The following is a 15,817-nucleotide window of genomic DNA, read 5'->3' as shown; positions in this document are numbered from 1 at the left end:
AACTTCTTTATGCATTTCTCTGTCAATGGACATTTAGATTGTTTCCATGTCTTGGCTGTTGTAAATAGTGCTGCACCTACCATTAGGGTGCATGAATCTTTTCAAATTATGTTTTTTTTTTTTTTTTCTGGAGGCAGGTTTAATGTAAGTCAGCAATGCATAGGTTTAGTTTAATTTTTTTCCAATTGAAAATTCATGAAGGGGTTCCTGTCATGGCTCAGTGGTAACAAACCTGACTAGTATCCATGAGGATGCAGGTTCGATCCTTGACCTCCCTCAGTGGGTTATGGATTCAGGATTGCTGTGAACTGTGGCATAGGTCACAGATGTGACTCAGATCCTGTGTTGCTGTGGCTGTGGCTGTGGCTGTGGCTGTGGCACAGGCTGGCTGCAGTTCCAATTTGACTCCTAGCCTGGGAACTTCCATATGCATGGTTGCAGCCCTAAAAAGAAAAAAAAAAAGGTATGAAAATGATTAGCACCTTGTGATACATTGTGGTTTTTCATTTTGATTGTTTTTTTCTTATTGAAAATACAGCTTGAACAGTTATTTTTTACTCTGTCTTTTCTCTTTTTTTTTTTGGAAGGGTAAGTGTGCAGAATGATTTTTGAAATACATAATTAGAATATATTCATGTATATCACCATGCATTTATTGCAATAAATGATTTCTTCCCAACTGATATCATCTACCTATAGGACTCACCTGTGGCAATATGGTGATTGGCTCATGAGGTTTTAACACAAGTATGGGGGTCGTTCATGAGATAAATGGGTCCGTGATGCCTGTAACCTGGAGCACTTATGAAGGCTGTTGGGAGAGATGATATCGTATGAAATTCTTGGCATTCCCATCATGGTTCCGCCATAACAAACCCGACTAGTATCCAGGAGGACGCAGGTTCGATCCCTGGCCTCGCTCAGTGGGTCCAGGATCCAGCACTGCCGTGAGCTGTGGTGCAGGTTGCAGATGTGGCTCAGGATCCCATGTTGCTGTGGCTGTGGTGTAGGCTGGCAACTGTAGCTCCAATTGGATCCCTAGCCTGGGAATTTCCATATGCTGTGGTGTGGCCCTAAAAAGACAACAACAACAACAAGATTTTCCTCGCTAGATTGAAAGATCCTGGTGAAAAACATTGAGGACTCTGGTTCTGAAATGTTTGAATTCCTTCTGTGGAGCCAGCAAGGAGAGAATGTTTCAGATTGAGGCTCATGTAGACATGGTGGCTGATGAACTTGCTCTGGTTATATCCCCTCCAGTGGATACCAGATTTAAAACAGTGCAGCCATTCTGAATCTTTGGAAGGAAAAAAATATAGATTTTCCTTCAACCCTCACGTCTTCAGCTGTTGAGCTGTTTCCATTGTAAGGAAGACATAAGACCTACAGAATCACTAAATGAGTGCTGTTCACCTCGGTTTTTTATGAACTGCTATGTTTAACAGAGTCCTGCTGTGCAGCACAGCAAACTGTGTGACTGTGTCACGTTGCTCTGTAACAGAAATTGAAGAAACACTGTAAATCAACTATACTTTAATAGAAAAATAATAAAAATGAAAATAGGGAGTTCCCATTATGGCTCAGCAGAAATGAACCCAACTAGTATCCATGAGGATGCAGGTTCGATCCGTGGCCTCACTCAGTGGGTCCAGAATCTGGCATTGCTGTGAGGTGTGGTGTAGGTTGCAGACAAGGCTCAGATCCCCTGTTGCTGTGGCATAGGCTGGCAGCTGCAGTTCCGATGCGACCTCTAGCCTGGGAACTTCCACATGCCTTCAGTGTGGCCCTAAAAATAAAAATGAGAAGTGTCACCAGACTTTAGACTCTTTCGTCTCGTGTAAGGAAGGGATTTTGCATCCCTCCCATGACACCCATGTTTTCTCCCACCCTTCCTAGAACACCACAAGTAGATAATGGATTTTTCTGAGTCATAGGATCCAAGAGCAAACCCCAGATGCCCAAATGGCCCATGCATGTCTGTATGTGAAAGCCAGTCGATTAAAGATACTTGGGTGGATAAAAGTTTGCAGGGGATGGAGAAAGGGTGTGTCTGTCATTCTCGGTGTGAATAAATTTCATCCTTTAAGCACAAACCTAGCAGGACCTGGGGGATGGGGGAGTTGAAGTGACTAGACAGTGAATCATGAAAATCTTTGAAGCAGGGATTACTCTGGACCAGACAGCACTGACAGAACATTCCAGGTATTCAGGGAGCATCCATGGAGACCTTGGCTGTTGAAAGAGGTGGTGGGCGAGCTAGGGCTGCAGAAAGCAGGGCTGTTTCCAAGCTGCAGGCACCTGGCACTGTGCACATGGGAAAGCCACATGATACCTGGAATCAGAAACCGCATGGTCCACCCTGCTCATTGTTCACACTGCTTTTCGAACACATCATGGGCATGCCGCGAGCCTGAAGCAGAAATCATGGCGGAGCCTGTGAGCGCGGTGATCCACCTGCTGCCGTTTGTTTACAGACTAACCAAGACATCTGCACAGAAGTAGAAATTAGAGCTGTATTCCCAGATGCTGTCCCCCAGGGAGCAGCGACAAAATTGGCAAGGTGTCACAATGATGGATTCTGTTCTCGGCTGTTGCGTGAGCCTGTTCCTAATTTGACTGTTGGCTTTGGTGACCGGGGGCGACGGTAAGGAAAACCCGTCAACCATTGGCATCCTTAGGTCCTCTCTTGAGGATTGCCTGCCGAAAGGAGGGCACTAAGGACTAACATAAGCGCAGGAGAAGGGTTTCTTTCTTTTTCATGGAATTTGTGGATACAGTTTTCTCCAGTATCATCTTTCCTGGCCACCTACCACCTTCGCCCATACCTCCTCACTCCTACTCCCACATCAAGACACCATGTAATCTATTCATTTGTTAGCTTTTGCTTATAAGACCATACAATTCAAAGTTGAGAATTTGCAGCCTCAAAATATGAAGACCCCAATTATTTTTTCATTTCTCCTTCCTTTCTTCCTTCCCTCCTTCCGTCCCATTGCAATGTAGAAATTAGCTGTCTCACGAACACATGCATGCACAAAACCAGCCACGGGAATAATGTTTCACACCTGCCTATTTTCTTCCAGAACAGGTGTAACTTAGGCTCTTTGGCTGAAGTCCTCAAGAAAAACATTCTGATGGTCATTTCTCAAAAATCATGATATCATTTATATCTGGAATCTAACATGCAGCACAAATGAACCTTTCCACAGAAAAGAAAATCATGGACATGGAGAAGAGACTTGTGGTTGCCAAGGGGGAGAGGGGAGGGAGTGGGGTGGATTGGGAGCTTGGGGTTAATAGATGCAAACTGTTGCCTTTGGCATGGATGAGCAATGAGATCCTGCTGTGTAGCCCTGGGAACTATGTCTAGTCACTTATGATGGAGCATGATCATGTGAGAAAAAAGAACGTGTACATGTATGTGTAACTGGGTCACCCTGCTGTACAGTAGAAAGAAAAATTATATTGGGGAAATAACAATTACAAAAAATAAAATAAAACAAAAAAATCAATAGTTTCCAGGGGAAATATTGATCTCCTTCATTGGCCCTGTTTCTTCATAATTTCATGTTTCTTTTAAGCTCAGTTTGCCTCTCTAAGACACAGTCATGGATTTAGCTTATATTTCATTTATGTCCACGTCCAGTGGCTTTTGACGTTGTTTGCTTGTTTAAGATCATTTTTGTGTTAAAAATAATATCTCATAATACCAAGTTGAAAAATAAATTTATGTTGTATTCACTTTATGGATATGTGGGTTTTTTTGGCTTTTAAGGTTCTCATAAAAAATGGAAGTATAATTGATGAACAATGTTGTGTTAGTTTAAGGTGTACAGAAAGTGAGTCAGTTATACATACATATATATATGTATATTCTTTTTCAGATAGTTTTCTATTATAGGTGATTGCAAGATACTGAATATAGTTCCCTGTGCTATACAGTAGGTCTTTGTTGTTTATGTATTTTTATATGGTATTGTGTAACTGTTAATTCTAAACTCCTAATTTATCCCTCTCCCCTCTTTCCCCTTTGGTAACCATACATTTGTTTTTGAAGACAGTTTGTCAATTTCTGTTTTATAAATGAGTATCATTGTTTTAGATTCCACATATAAAGGATACCACATCATGTTTGTCTTTCTCTGTCAGACTTTGTTTACTTAGTATGATCATCTCTAGGTCCAGTCACATTGTTGCAAATGGTATGATTTCATTCTTTTTGATGGCAGAGTAGTATTCCATTGTATATGTGTACCACATCTTATTTATCCATTCTTCCATCCATGGACACTTTGGTTGCTTCCATGTCTTGGCTATTGTACACAGTGCTGCAGGGGACATCAGGGTGCATATATATTTTCGAATTAGAGTTTTCTGGATCTCTATCCAGGACTGGAATTGCAGGATCATATGGTAACTCTATTTTTAATTTTTTAAGGAACCTCCATACAACTTGAATTTCTGCTGTCCTTCTCATTTGCTTTTCTGTATGGAGTTTTCACACAACCTGCGACTGTAAGTCTTCATGCTGCTATAAACATCCCTCCTCTTTATTTCAATTTTTAGCCTGCAGATTATTACAAGAGCATGCAGGAATTAGGTTATTTGGGATGTTTTGATGAGATGAGAAGTCCTATCGTCAGCACATGCACACTGTTCAGTATTTGGGAGGAATTCCTCAGTGTATTTTCTCAGTCCATGAATTGCCAGACCAGAATGTGCATTTAGTCTCCTGGCTTCCTGTTCACATCAACAGATTGCTTTTCCCAAATCTGTGCTGTATTTATGAGGTTGTCAGTACCATAGGAAGAATTGCGCCGTACTCACACCAGGCAGGAATAAGGGAATCTTGATAAAATTAAAAGAATAAATGTGGCAACATGTTTCAATATTGAGTATATTTATTATTAGCAAGACTGGATTTTTTTTTTTTTTTTTTTTGTCCTTACGACTCAAATGCTGGTCAATTTGCTGAATACTATTGTCCGTTTACTGTATGTGGTAAGGTCTTGGTATCCTTGTATTTTCTCCCAGCAGAATTTCAAAGTACTCCTTTGGTGCTAATTTTGTAACTGACCTTTCTCTAGTGTTTTTCCTAATGAATTATTCATTTTTGCATTTCTTAATGATGAAAAATTTCATGTCTAAAGCCTAGTAACCCATACGTAACAGATGACAATGCCTAATGCAGAGTTATTCCAGATCCTCCTTAAAAAAGAAAAAAAAGCAATATTTGCCGATGATAGTTCTAGATCATTACAGATTGAAGAAACATTTTAAGGCTGAAGAGCAAAAAAACATGGTAGATATATTTTCTGAAAAATACATAGTTAAAAAGTAAAGAGATGGAAGAAATATTGAAGGACATGGGATGAAAATACAACATGCAGTAATGTGGTAGATTTTATCCTGCAAGGTGAGGTTTGTTTAGCATTCAAAACTCCATGCAATTCTGACAATCTTTCAATATAGTCAAAGGTTTATTGAGATGTAACTGACCAAGTGGATATTTAAATTCTAAGAATTGGTTAATGTTAAAATATATACACACATCTATGAAATTACCACTACAATCAATATTATAAACATTCCAATGGCTTAAGAAGATGTTGTATACACACACACACACATATACACACAATGGAATACTATTCAGCCATAAAAAAGAATAAAATAATGACATTTGCAGCAACATGAATGGAACTAGAGACTCTCATACTAAGCGAAGTAAGTCAGAGAAGAAAAACAAATACCATATGATATCACTTATATCTGGAATCTAATGTATGGCACAAGGGAGCCTTTCCACAGAAAAGAAGCAATCTCACAGACATGGAGAACAGACTTGTGGTTGCTGAGGGGGAGGGAGTGGGATGGGCTGGGAGTTTGGGGTTAGTAGATACAAAGTTTTGCCTTTGGAGTGGATGAGCAATGAGATCCGGCTGTACAGCACAGGGAACTCTGTCTAATCACTTGTGATGGAACATGATGGAGGATAATGTGAGAAAAAGAATGTGTATATATGTGTGTGTGTGTGTGTGTGTGTGACGGGGTCACCTTGCTGTACAGCAGAAATTGACAGAACATTTTAAATCAACTATAATAAAAAAATTTAACAATATTTTTTAAAAGTCGTTAAAAAAGAGATTGCAAATATACCTACCACCCTTGAAAGTTTCCATTTGACCCCCTCCCCAGCCCCAGCCCCAAGCCGTCCCCCTTCAATGATCTATATCAGTTCATGGCATACATTAGTTGTGTATGAATTGACCTTGACCCATGTGGGGGTTGTTTCCAGTGACAGATGACTACACATAAATATCTCTGAACAAGGACGTGCAAGCGTTTGTAGGCGCCCAGGCTCTGACTTCTCTGGGAGTAAACACTAGCTATAAAAGGCTGGGTCCTATGCCAGGTATATATTTAACTTTATAAGAAACTGCCAAACTGTTTTCCAAAGTGGTTACACATTTTTATATTCCCATCAGCCATGAATGATGCTTGTTTTCGCCAACCTTCCAATTACTTCAAACCCGCTCTGGGAGGAATTTTTTTCTTCTTCTTTAATTTTAGCGATTCTCATAGATAGGTAGTGGAATCATGTTTTAGTTTTATTGCATTCTGCAAATGACTCCTGTATTGAGCATCTTTTCATGTGCTTATTTGCCAAGCCTAGATCATCTTCCTTGCTGAAATGTCTGTTTAAATCTTTGCCCTTTTCTGTAAAAACAGGGTTGTTGGGGCGTTCCCACTGTGACAAGAGTGAATTAAGGATCCAGGGTTATTTCTGCAGAAGCTCAGGTCACCACTGAGACATAGGTTCAAGCCCTGGTCCTGCACAGTGGGTTAAGGATTTGGCACTGCCACAGCTGTGGCAGAGGTAGCAGCTGTGGTGCAGGTTCGATCCGTGGCCCGGGAACTCCCATGTGCCTTGAATGTGGCCAAAAACCTCTTAAGTTGCTTGTTTTCTATTAATGCATTTGGAGAGTTCCCTATGTATGTTGATTATTCCTTCTTTATCAGATAGGATTTCTCAGTCTGTGGCTTGTACTGTGATTCTCTTAACAGGGTCTTTTGATGGGCAGGTACTCTTAATTTTTAAGTTCTACTTAGAATTTATTTATGGACTGTGATTTTGGTATTGTTATCTAAGAAATCATGTACTAACCCCAGATCACATTTGCTTCTCTTACGTATACTTAGGGTTTTTTTGTTTCTTTGTTTGTTTGTTTTTGCTGTTGTTTTTGTTTTTGCTGCACCCATGACATGTGGAAGTTCCTGGGCCAGGGATTGGACCCGTACCACAGCAATGACCCGAGCTGCTACCGTGACAACACCACATCTTTAACCTACTGCACCACAAGAGACCTCCGTATTGAGGTTTTAAATCTGAATTTCAATTCAAGCGTATGGTTCATTTTGAGTTAATTTTTTTAATGCAAGGGGTATATTTAGGTGGGGGGGATTGAGTTTGATTTTTTTTTTTTTTTTTTTGGCCTATGGATAGATATCTGCCAGAATATCATTTCTTTAAAATATTTCCCTTTCTCTACTGAATTGCCCTGAGACCATTTTTTGAGAAGTCGGTGGTTCATATCTGTGTGTTCATTTCTGGGCATTGTATTCTCTTCCGCTGATGTATTTGTCTGTGTCTTTGGTGACAGTGGTTTGATTATGGTGGTTTTTTTTTTTTTTTTGGCTTTTTAGGACTGCGCTCATGGCATATGGAAGTTCCCAGGCTAGGGGTTGAATTGGAGCTACATTTGCCTGCCTGCAGGACAGCCACAGCCACGCCAGATCTGAGCCACATCTGCAACCTCCACCACAGCTCACAGCAACGCCAGATCCTTAACCCACTGAGTGAGGCCGGGGATGGAACCTGTGTCCTCATGGATCCTAGGAGAACCTATGGAGCCACAAAGGGAACCTCCAGATTATGGGAGCTTTAAAATAAGGCTTGAAACCAGGCAATCATGTTGTCCACATTCATTTGTGTTTCCCTAAGTCATTGTGATCAGGTTGTGTCCTTTGCATTTCCATGGGCATCTCAAATTCAGCTTGTCATTTTCTACCCAAAGCCAGCTGGGCATTTGAGATTTTATTGAATATACAGATCAATCTGAAGATAATTGACATCTTAGCAATCCTGAGTCCTCTGACTCTTTATATTCCCAGGAATTTGTTTGTGTTGTGAACAGTACACAGGGCTTTTTGATTGCAAGTGTACAGATTTTTCTTTGTTTTTTGATTGCAAGTGTAGAGGTCTTTAAAATCTTTGGTTAGATTTGCCCCTACGTATTCTGTCTTTTTGATGCTGCGGTCAAAGATATTTGTTTTTTGATAAAAGGAATATGTTTTTTGGTTTTTTGTTTTGTTTTTTTTTTTTTTTTTTTGACTGCTTGTGTACAGGTCTTTAAAATCTTTTGTTAGCAGTTCCTGCTGTGGCTCAGTGGAAACAAACCTGACGAGTATCCATGAGGATGCGGGTTCAATCCCTCGCCTCACTCAGTGGGTTAAAGATCTGGCATTGCCATGAGCTGTGGTGTAGGTCCCAGACGTGGCTCCGATCTGGCATTGCTGGGGCTGTGGCGAAAAGCTAGCAGCTGCAACTTTGATTCGACCCCTAGCCTAGGAACTTCTCTATGCCTCAGGAAAATAAATAAATAAATAAATAAAAGTAAAATAATAATATCATAAAAATAAAAAGCTAAATAAATAAAATCTTTTGTTAGATTTGCCCCTACCTGCTCTGTATTTTTGATCCCGTGGTCAGAGGTATTTTTCCTTCGATAAAAAGAATGTGTTTTTTGTTTTTTGGGCTGCCAGTGTACAGGTCTTTAAAAGCTTTGTTAGATTCACCCCTGTGTATTCTGTATTTTTGGTACCATGGTCAAAGGTATTTGTTTTTTGATATAAGGAATTTGGGGGGGGGTTGTTTTTGTTTTTTGATTGCAAGCATACAGGTTTTTTAAGATTCCTGTTTTGCTTCATGTCTGATTGCATTTTTTGTGTGTGTGTCTTTTTTGGGGCTGCAGTCCCAGCATATGGAAGTTCCCAGACTAGGTATCAAAATGGAGCTGCAGCGGCTGGCCACAGCCACAGCAATGCAGGATCTGAGCAGTGGCTGCAACCTACATCACAGCTCATGGCAATGCCAGATCCTTAACCCACTGAGTGGGGCCAGGGATCGAACCTGCATCCTCATGGGCACTTGTCCGGTTCGTTACCCCTGAGCCACAATGGGAACTCCTGTTTGCATTGTAATGTGTATGTCATTGGTTGTTTCTTGGGACTTGTCAAAGAAAAGACAGAACGAGGTGGTTAGATGTGAGTTCTCTTGTCGCTTGAAAAACCACTTTGGCATCTCATAAACTCTCTCTCTCTGCCTCTCTCTGTCTCTCCAGATATACCGTAAGCAGCAGCCTGCTGTTGGACATCATACATGCAGGACATTAAAACATCGATGCTATTAGTTGCATCACGTAGGCTTAAAAGACCCACCGGCATCATAAAGGCAGTGCAAATGAGATTTTCACACTTTATCCTCCCGAGCTTTATAGTTACTACCTTTCTGAAACCAGAAGCCCCTGGGGCACCCATTGCCACTGGAACAATATTTTACTGACCCAGTGGATCGTTTAGACTCTTCCTGATGATCCTAATTACATGTCCTCACTAGCGTCTCCGTTTCAACTGAAAATTTTTTTTTTCACCACTGTACAGCAAGGGAAAAATTATTTCAATGTTTTAAATTACAGTTGATTTACAATGTCCTGTCAATTTCTGCTGTGTACAGCAAAGTGACCCAGTCATTCATATATGTATATATATATTCTTTTTCTCACATTCTCCTGCATCATGTTCCATCTCAAGTGACTAGAAATACTTCCCTGTGCTGTGCAGCAGGACCTCATTGCTCATCCATTCCAAAAGTAATAGCTTGCATCTACTAACCCTAAACTCCCAGTCCATCCCACTCCCTCCCCCCTCCTCTCTCCCCCTTGGCAGCCACAACTCTGTTCTCCAAGTCCTTGAGTTTGTTTCTTTTCTGTGGAAAGGTTCATTCGTGCCGTATATTAGATTCCAGATCTAAGTGGTATCATATGGTATTTGTCTTTCTCTTTCTGACTTGCGTCACATAGTATGAGAGTCTCTAGTTCCATCCGTGTTGCCTCAAATGGCTGAAATTTTTTCTTTTAAAAAAGGAGCCTGTGTGTGGATAAGCTATTAGAGAAGGAATCCTATTAGTCACACACATTAAATTCAGATGGATTCGAAAGGGAGAGAATGTGATTTCAGCACAGCTCCTTCAAGGCAGAGCCTTCAGTGATCTTTTTTCATCCCTGGTGGGAGTAGATGGTGCAGGTTTACCAGAAGCCTGGAACGATATTTTCAGCAGTCTCCTGTTGTCTGATCATCTCTTACGGAGGCATGGACATAGCCAGCGTGGGCTGCTTTGGAATGCCAAGCCACTTAACAAAGTGGGCTTTTCTCAAAGGATTAAGTCGTTAATAAATGAAGAGTGTTTATTGGCAGAGGGCGTCAAAGCCTATTTTGATGAAGATGAGCTTCCTGTCTCGCCTACAGCTGTCCTAGCTCATGCCTGGGCCAGGGGAGGGGGAATTCACAGCCCCAGGGCAGGCAGGCATCCAGGGGAGTCTGAGGCGGCGGCTAAGGCTGCGGGAAGGTTTCTTTGCAGGTGTTCCCTTAGACAGCAATGTTGACTCTTTCTGAAATGGATCTGGAGAAAGGGGGCCCATTACCTCTCCTTCCAGACTCTTTTACCCTCTTTGATTTCACATGTGCTGGGATGGAATGACGGGTTCCTTTAGCCAAGTCATCTTCTCTGGTCTGTTATTTACTGATTCTAGCATTTATAAAAAGTGCACCCGTCTCTTGGGATTTGAGAGCATCCTTCACTCTGGGTTAGAGTTAGGTCAAGTTTGAAAAAAAAAAAAAAAGAAAGAAAGAAAAAGAAAAAAGACGTCTAGAGACTAAAATAAAAGGGACCTTCCCCCACACAGGACCTGGAGGTGGTGTACAAAGTACACAGGACCTGTGTGGCCTCAGCTTCATAAAATGATGCTGCTTGTGGAACAGAAATAATATTAGTAGAAATAGTATTTGATGGTAGGGTTCCCCTGTGAAATACTGCGAGCTGTCAAGTACGGTTGCACAAGATGAAAATACGGGCAGAGGCCATTTGAGTTGAGTGGACGTTTCTACAGCATTGCTGCTTTCCGGTGTTTCTTGCTTTGGTGATGTCGAGACGGTGTTTTATCAGCACAGACTTGGAAATCAGACTGTGAAGACTCTCAGCAGCTCACCTAGCCCTGGAAAAATGTATCGTTCATCTGAATCCCATGTCCTTGAGTCTAAAAGTCAAGGATCTGGCCTGGGATCTTCCTCTGCACAGCCAAAAAAGCAAAAACTATAACAGTAGATATAGAATAGGAAACTTGGAGGAAATTTCCCAAAAATGCATCCTAATCACTGCTGGGGCAGGAGGCAGGGAGGCTCTATAAATAGAACCAGAATTGCTTGAGAGATGTTATAGATAAATTCTTGCCTTTGTTCAGGAAGCTGTCAGTGCGATTGATAATTACTGGAAAAACAGTTTACATTTGGTAAAGCAGTCATTTTAGTCTAGAGAGTGGGATGCTTAAAATGGTGTAGAATTATCTTTAAGCCTCATTTACGGAGTTTCTTGCCTGACATCTTCCTCCTCCCCCAACACAAGAAAAAACACAAAAGTTAAAACTAACATCAAAGATACAGTCTTAGCTGAAGGGATATCTTTGCTTGTCAGTGACAGGTGGGTATGAAAATAAACACTGTCGTGACACTAGCGTCTTATTTTTCTAGTGGAAAGAACTGATTTCATATTTCTTTGCTTTCTATTGAAGACAATGTGCATTTCCTATTTCCCAGGCCCATGATAACACTTCACAATAAATTTATGATCTCTATAAATTTATCGTCTTTCTAAATATGTCTTCCCAAAGCCATCACATCACGTCACTGAAAAAGAGTGGAAATCAGACAGAGGGATGGATGACCAAGGACAAGAGCGACAAGAGGAAAAAATAATCTCAGCATCCAGAACCATGTGGATTTTGATGGAAAGAGCAAAATGGGAAAGAGTGAGACAGAGAGGGATTGATGAGGATGCTTAGAAGCAGAAGGATATGGCACCGTTGTTACCTTGACAACGGACCAAAACCAAACCCATCATTCCCACTGGTCACTGAGTGTGTTCTTTTAATTGACAGAAAGCACACGTGGACTAATTGGCTCTGGAAGGTGAATATGCAAATGGAAAGCATATGAGTTACCTGGGGATGTTTCAGGGGCATTTGACGATATGCTTAGAGAGATTAACTTCTCAAGAGCAGTCCAGCTACGTGGTCCCTGGAATCACTCTGACCTCAGGGATCTGAACACACACATAGAAGTTCCTTCATTATTTGAAGTTACAAGAACCCAACTTTGGCTTAACATTTGCTGCAGTATTTTCTAAAAATTATCCACAAATCACGTTTCCTGTCTCCCAACCTTCCTTAATTTGACATCTGGAAAAGCATGCTTCAGCAAATAAAGCAAACACAGAAATACTCATTAACCATCTCTTTATGAAAACGAGGCTTAATAATTGACAATATTATGAATACCTGCAAGTGAAATATTCAGTTTGGAAGGATTCATTTTGGAAGACTGCCAGTATAATTGTGAGCTTTCTTCTTGTGTGTATGTGTGTGTGTGTTTTGACTGTAGAGAAATATTTTTTTTTTTATGTGGGGACCAGAAGCAATTACCTCTTAATAGTCACCAAATTGAGCTGTTTTGTGGAAGTTGATGAAGCTCTTGCTTTAGAAGGAAACCTCAATGTTGCCTAAATGTATTCATTTTATTTACCTCCGACACACACACTTTTTTGTCTCCAGTGATGGGAAAAGTACACTAGATTAGAAAAAACATCCAGAGATCTGGCATTCAGGCACATGCAAATTAAAATCATTCGTGCTTTCTACACAATTTTCCATTAGTGTGGTTTTGTTTATTTACATGTGAGGAGAAAATGATATTGATTAATTTTGAATCTGATACCCTTCACAAGGCACAGTCGGCTTTGGAAAGCCAAGGAATTGCCTTATAGCATGCCTTGTTAATAATTTTAAGGGGTTTCTCTACAGCATGGTAGCTAGGATCTGTCCTACCTACTGTTATTTGTTTTATTTAGGAAAAATCTGAGTTGGTTTTTTCCATCGTTGCATGCATCCTAGTCGGCCACCTGCTACACCAGCTGTTTTCAACAAAAAGAACTGAGATGAAAAGCCTACAGAAGTCAATTAATGCATAATGTTCTTTCCTTGCAAGATCAGTTACTAAATCTTACAGGTTTAGATCTGATATAAACCAGCCCATGCAAAATCCTGCTACCTTATGCGACTATGTATCATCCAAATATTCTTTGCCTTCCATGACTTAAAAATAATTCAGGATACAGCACTTTCCAGAGAACCTTAGGTCACATATGTAAATAAGGTATTCTTGCCACATGCTTGGGGCTCTTTATTTTTTCAAACCAATGCTTTTTTTTTTCTCCTTGACTTTGAGCTGCTACCCTTAAGATACCCATTCATCTTAAATTAATCTATAAATGGAATGTAGTCCAATCCAATGGATGGGAGTTTTGGCATAATTTACCAAAGTAACTCTCACATTTTGGCATTAAGGAACATGCTGATAATTAGAAAAAACTTTTTAAGAAAGAGGCATAAGGGGGAAATATTGCTTCCCTGGCTATTGAGATGTCATCTCTACTACTGTAATAGAAATAGGAACAGAAAGAAAAAAATATGGCATTGAGAAACAAAGTTTGGGGAGTTCCCTTTGTAGCTCAGCGGTGACAAACCCTATTAACATCCATGAGGACTGGGGTTCGATCTCTGGCCTTGCTCAGTGGGTTAAGGATCCGACACTGCTGTGAGCTGCAGTGTAGGTCAAAGATGCTGCTCAGATCTGGCATTGCCGTGGCTGTGGTGTAGGCTGGCAGCTGTAGCTCTGATTTGACCCCTAGCCTGGGAACTTCCATATGCCACAGGTGCAGCTGTAAAAAGAAAAAAAAAAAACCTAAGGCAGATCCCAAGAGTATGTTATTTATCAAACATTAGAAGATTTTATCAAATCACTAGGGCATTTGCATAGATGGTATTAGGATATTCGGCTCTCTAAGGGTGGGGTGGTGTTGAAGATAGATTCTGGCCTGCACAAAGGAGATTGAAAAAGTCTTAAAAATCTGAGAAAAAGAACAAAAAAAAGTTACTAGGAGAAAAGGGGGATACTCTTTCCTAGATTTGGCAACAGAACAGTCTTCCTAAACTTTACATGACCACAGAGAATTGTACAACCATGATATTGGGTGTCAGAATCCATATTATCAGAGACTCTGTTGACCATTTAGAAGCCACAGCAAACACAGTACAAAAGCTGAAATGATGATCCCCTCTCTTCTCTCACTTCAACACACAGGAGGAGTGATTTTAAGAAAGAGAGCTTCGCCCCAGTGTCCACTGACAGAGGAATGGATAAAGAAGATGTGGTACATGTATGCAATGGAATACTACTCAGCCATAAAAAAGAATGACATCATGCCATTTGCAGCCACATGGATGGACCTAGGGATTATCGACACTATGTGAAGTAAGTCAGATAGAAATACAACCATCATATGATATCACTTATATGTGGAACCCAAAAAAAGATACAAACGAACTTATTTACAACACAGAGATACACCCACAGACATGGAAAACAAACTTAGGGGACAAGGGGAGATGAATTAGGGGTTTGGGATGAGCAGATACACACTACTGTACATAAAATAGATAGGTAAGAAGGACTGCCTGTACGGCACAGGGAAACCCACTCAACACCTTGTCATAATCTATATGGGGAACGAATCTTGAAAAAGAGTGGGTATATACCTATGTATAACCAAATCACTTTGCTGTACACCTGACACATTGTGCGTCACCTCTACTCCAGTAAGAAAAGAAATAGTGCTTCAGAGCAGTAAGAAAAATTACTGGAATAATCAGACTACGAGAAGACTTTTAACCAGAGCCCTAGAATAATTTTAAAATATAAAAAAGGTATTCATGGTAAAAACGTCAGCGGTTCAAGGACATGTGACAAATGGTGAATCAGATTAGGAATCACAGAAAATGCACGAAATAACCACAGACAGGAAATGGTATGTTTTGGCTCGTCGTGTTGACAAATTAAAAAACTTTTTGAACAAAATTACCAGTTATTGATTAACTATATGGGGAAATGGGGATGTGCTCTAAATTTTGTCCTAAAAGTGACTAGATTTGTTTCGCAAGGTAATTAGAACAACTCATAACACTGGCAGTATTCCAATATAGTTTTATACATAAATATTACTATCATCAATATTATATATATTAATATAATCATTTGAATACTTATAATGTGCATGCATTATATTCATGGCATCTTTCATCAAATCCTATACCAGAACCCAGAAATTTATGTTGGCATGTTACTAAATCTATAAAACTTTTTTTTTGTCTTTTTAGGGCCACACTTGTGGCATATGGAAGTTCCCAGGCTAGGGGTCGATGCCAGCCTGCAGGACAGCCACAGACACTCAGGATCTGAGCCACATCTGCAACCTACACCACAGCTCATGGCAACGCCGGATCCTTAACCCACTGAGTGAGACCAGGGATCAAACCTGTGTCCTCATGGAGACTAACTATGTTCCTTACCGCTGAGCCACGATGGGACC

General features: G+C 40.5%; 1 long non-coding RNA gene across 3 annotated transcripts in view; it reads left to right on the top strand.

Annotated features, from left to right (window-relative positions):
- Positions 1-14,680, top strand: part of LOC102164143 — a 100,897-nt gene extending 86,217 nt beyond the window's left edge. For all 3 annotated transcript variants that reach the window (XR_002340716.1, XR_309173.3, XR_001302502.2), the window contains one exon: positions 14,533-14,680. This is a non-coding gene — a long non-coding RNA (uncharacterized LOC102164143). The remainder of the gene's footprint in view (positions 1-14,532) is intronic.

The sequence above is a fragment of the Sus scrofa genome, chromosome X (genome assembly GCF_000003025.6).
Source record: "Sus scrofa isolate TJ Tabasco breed Duroc chromosome X, Sscrofa11.1, whole genome shotgun sequence".
NCBI lineage: Eukaryota > Metazoa > Chordata > Mammalia > Artiodactyla > Suidae > Sus > Sus scrofa.
This window is presented reverse-complemented; position numbering and strand designations above follow the sequence as displayed.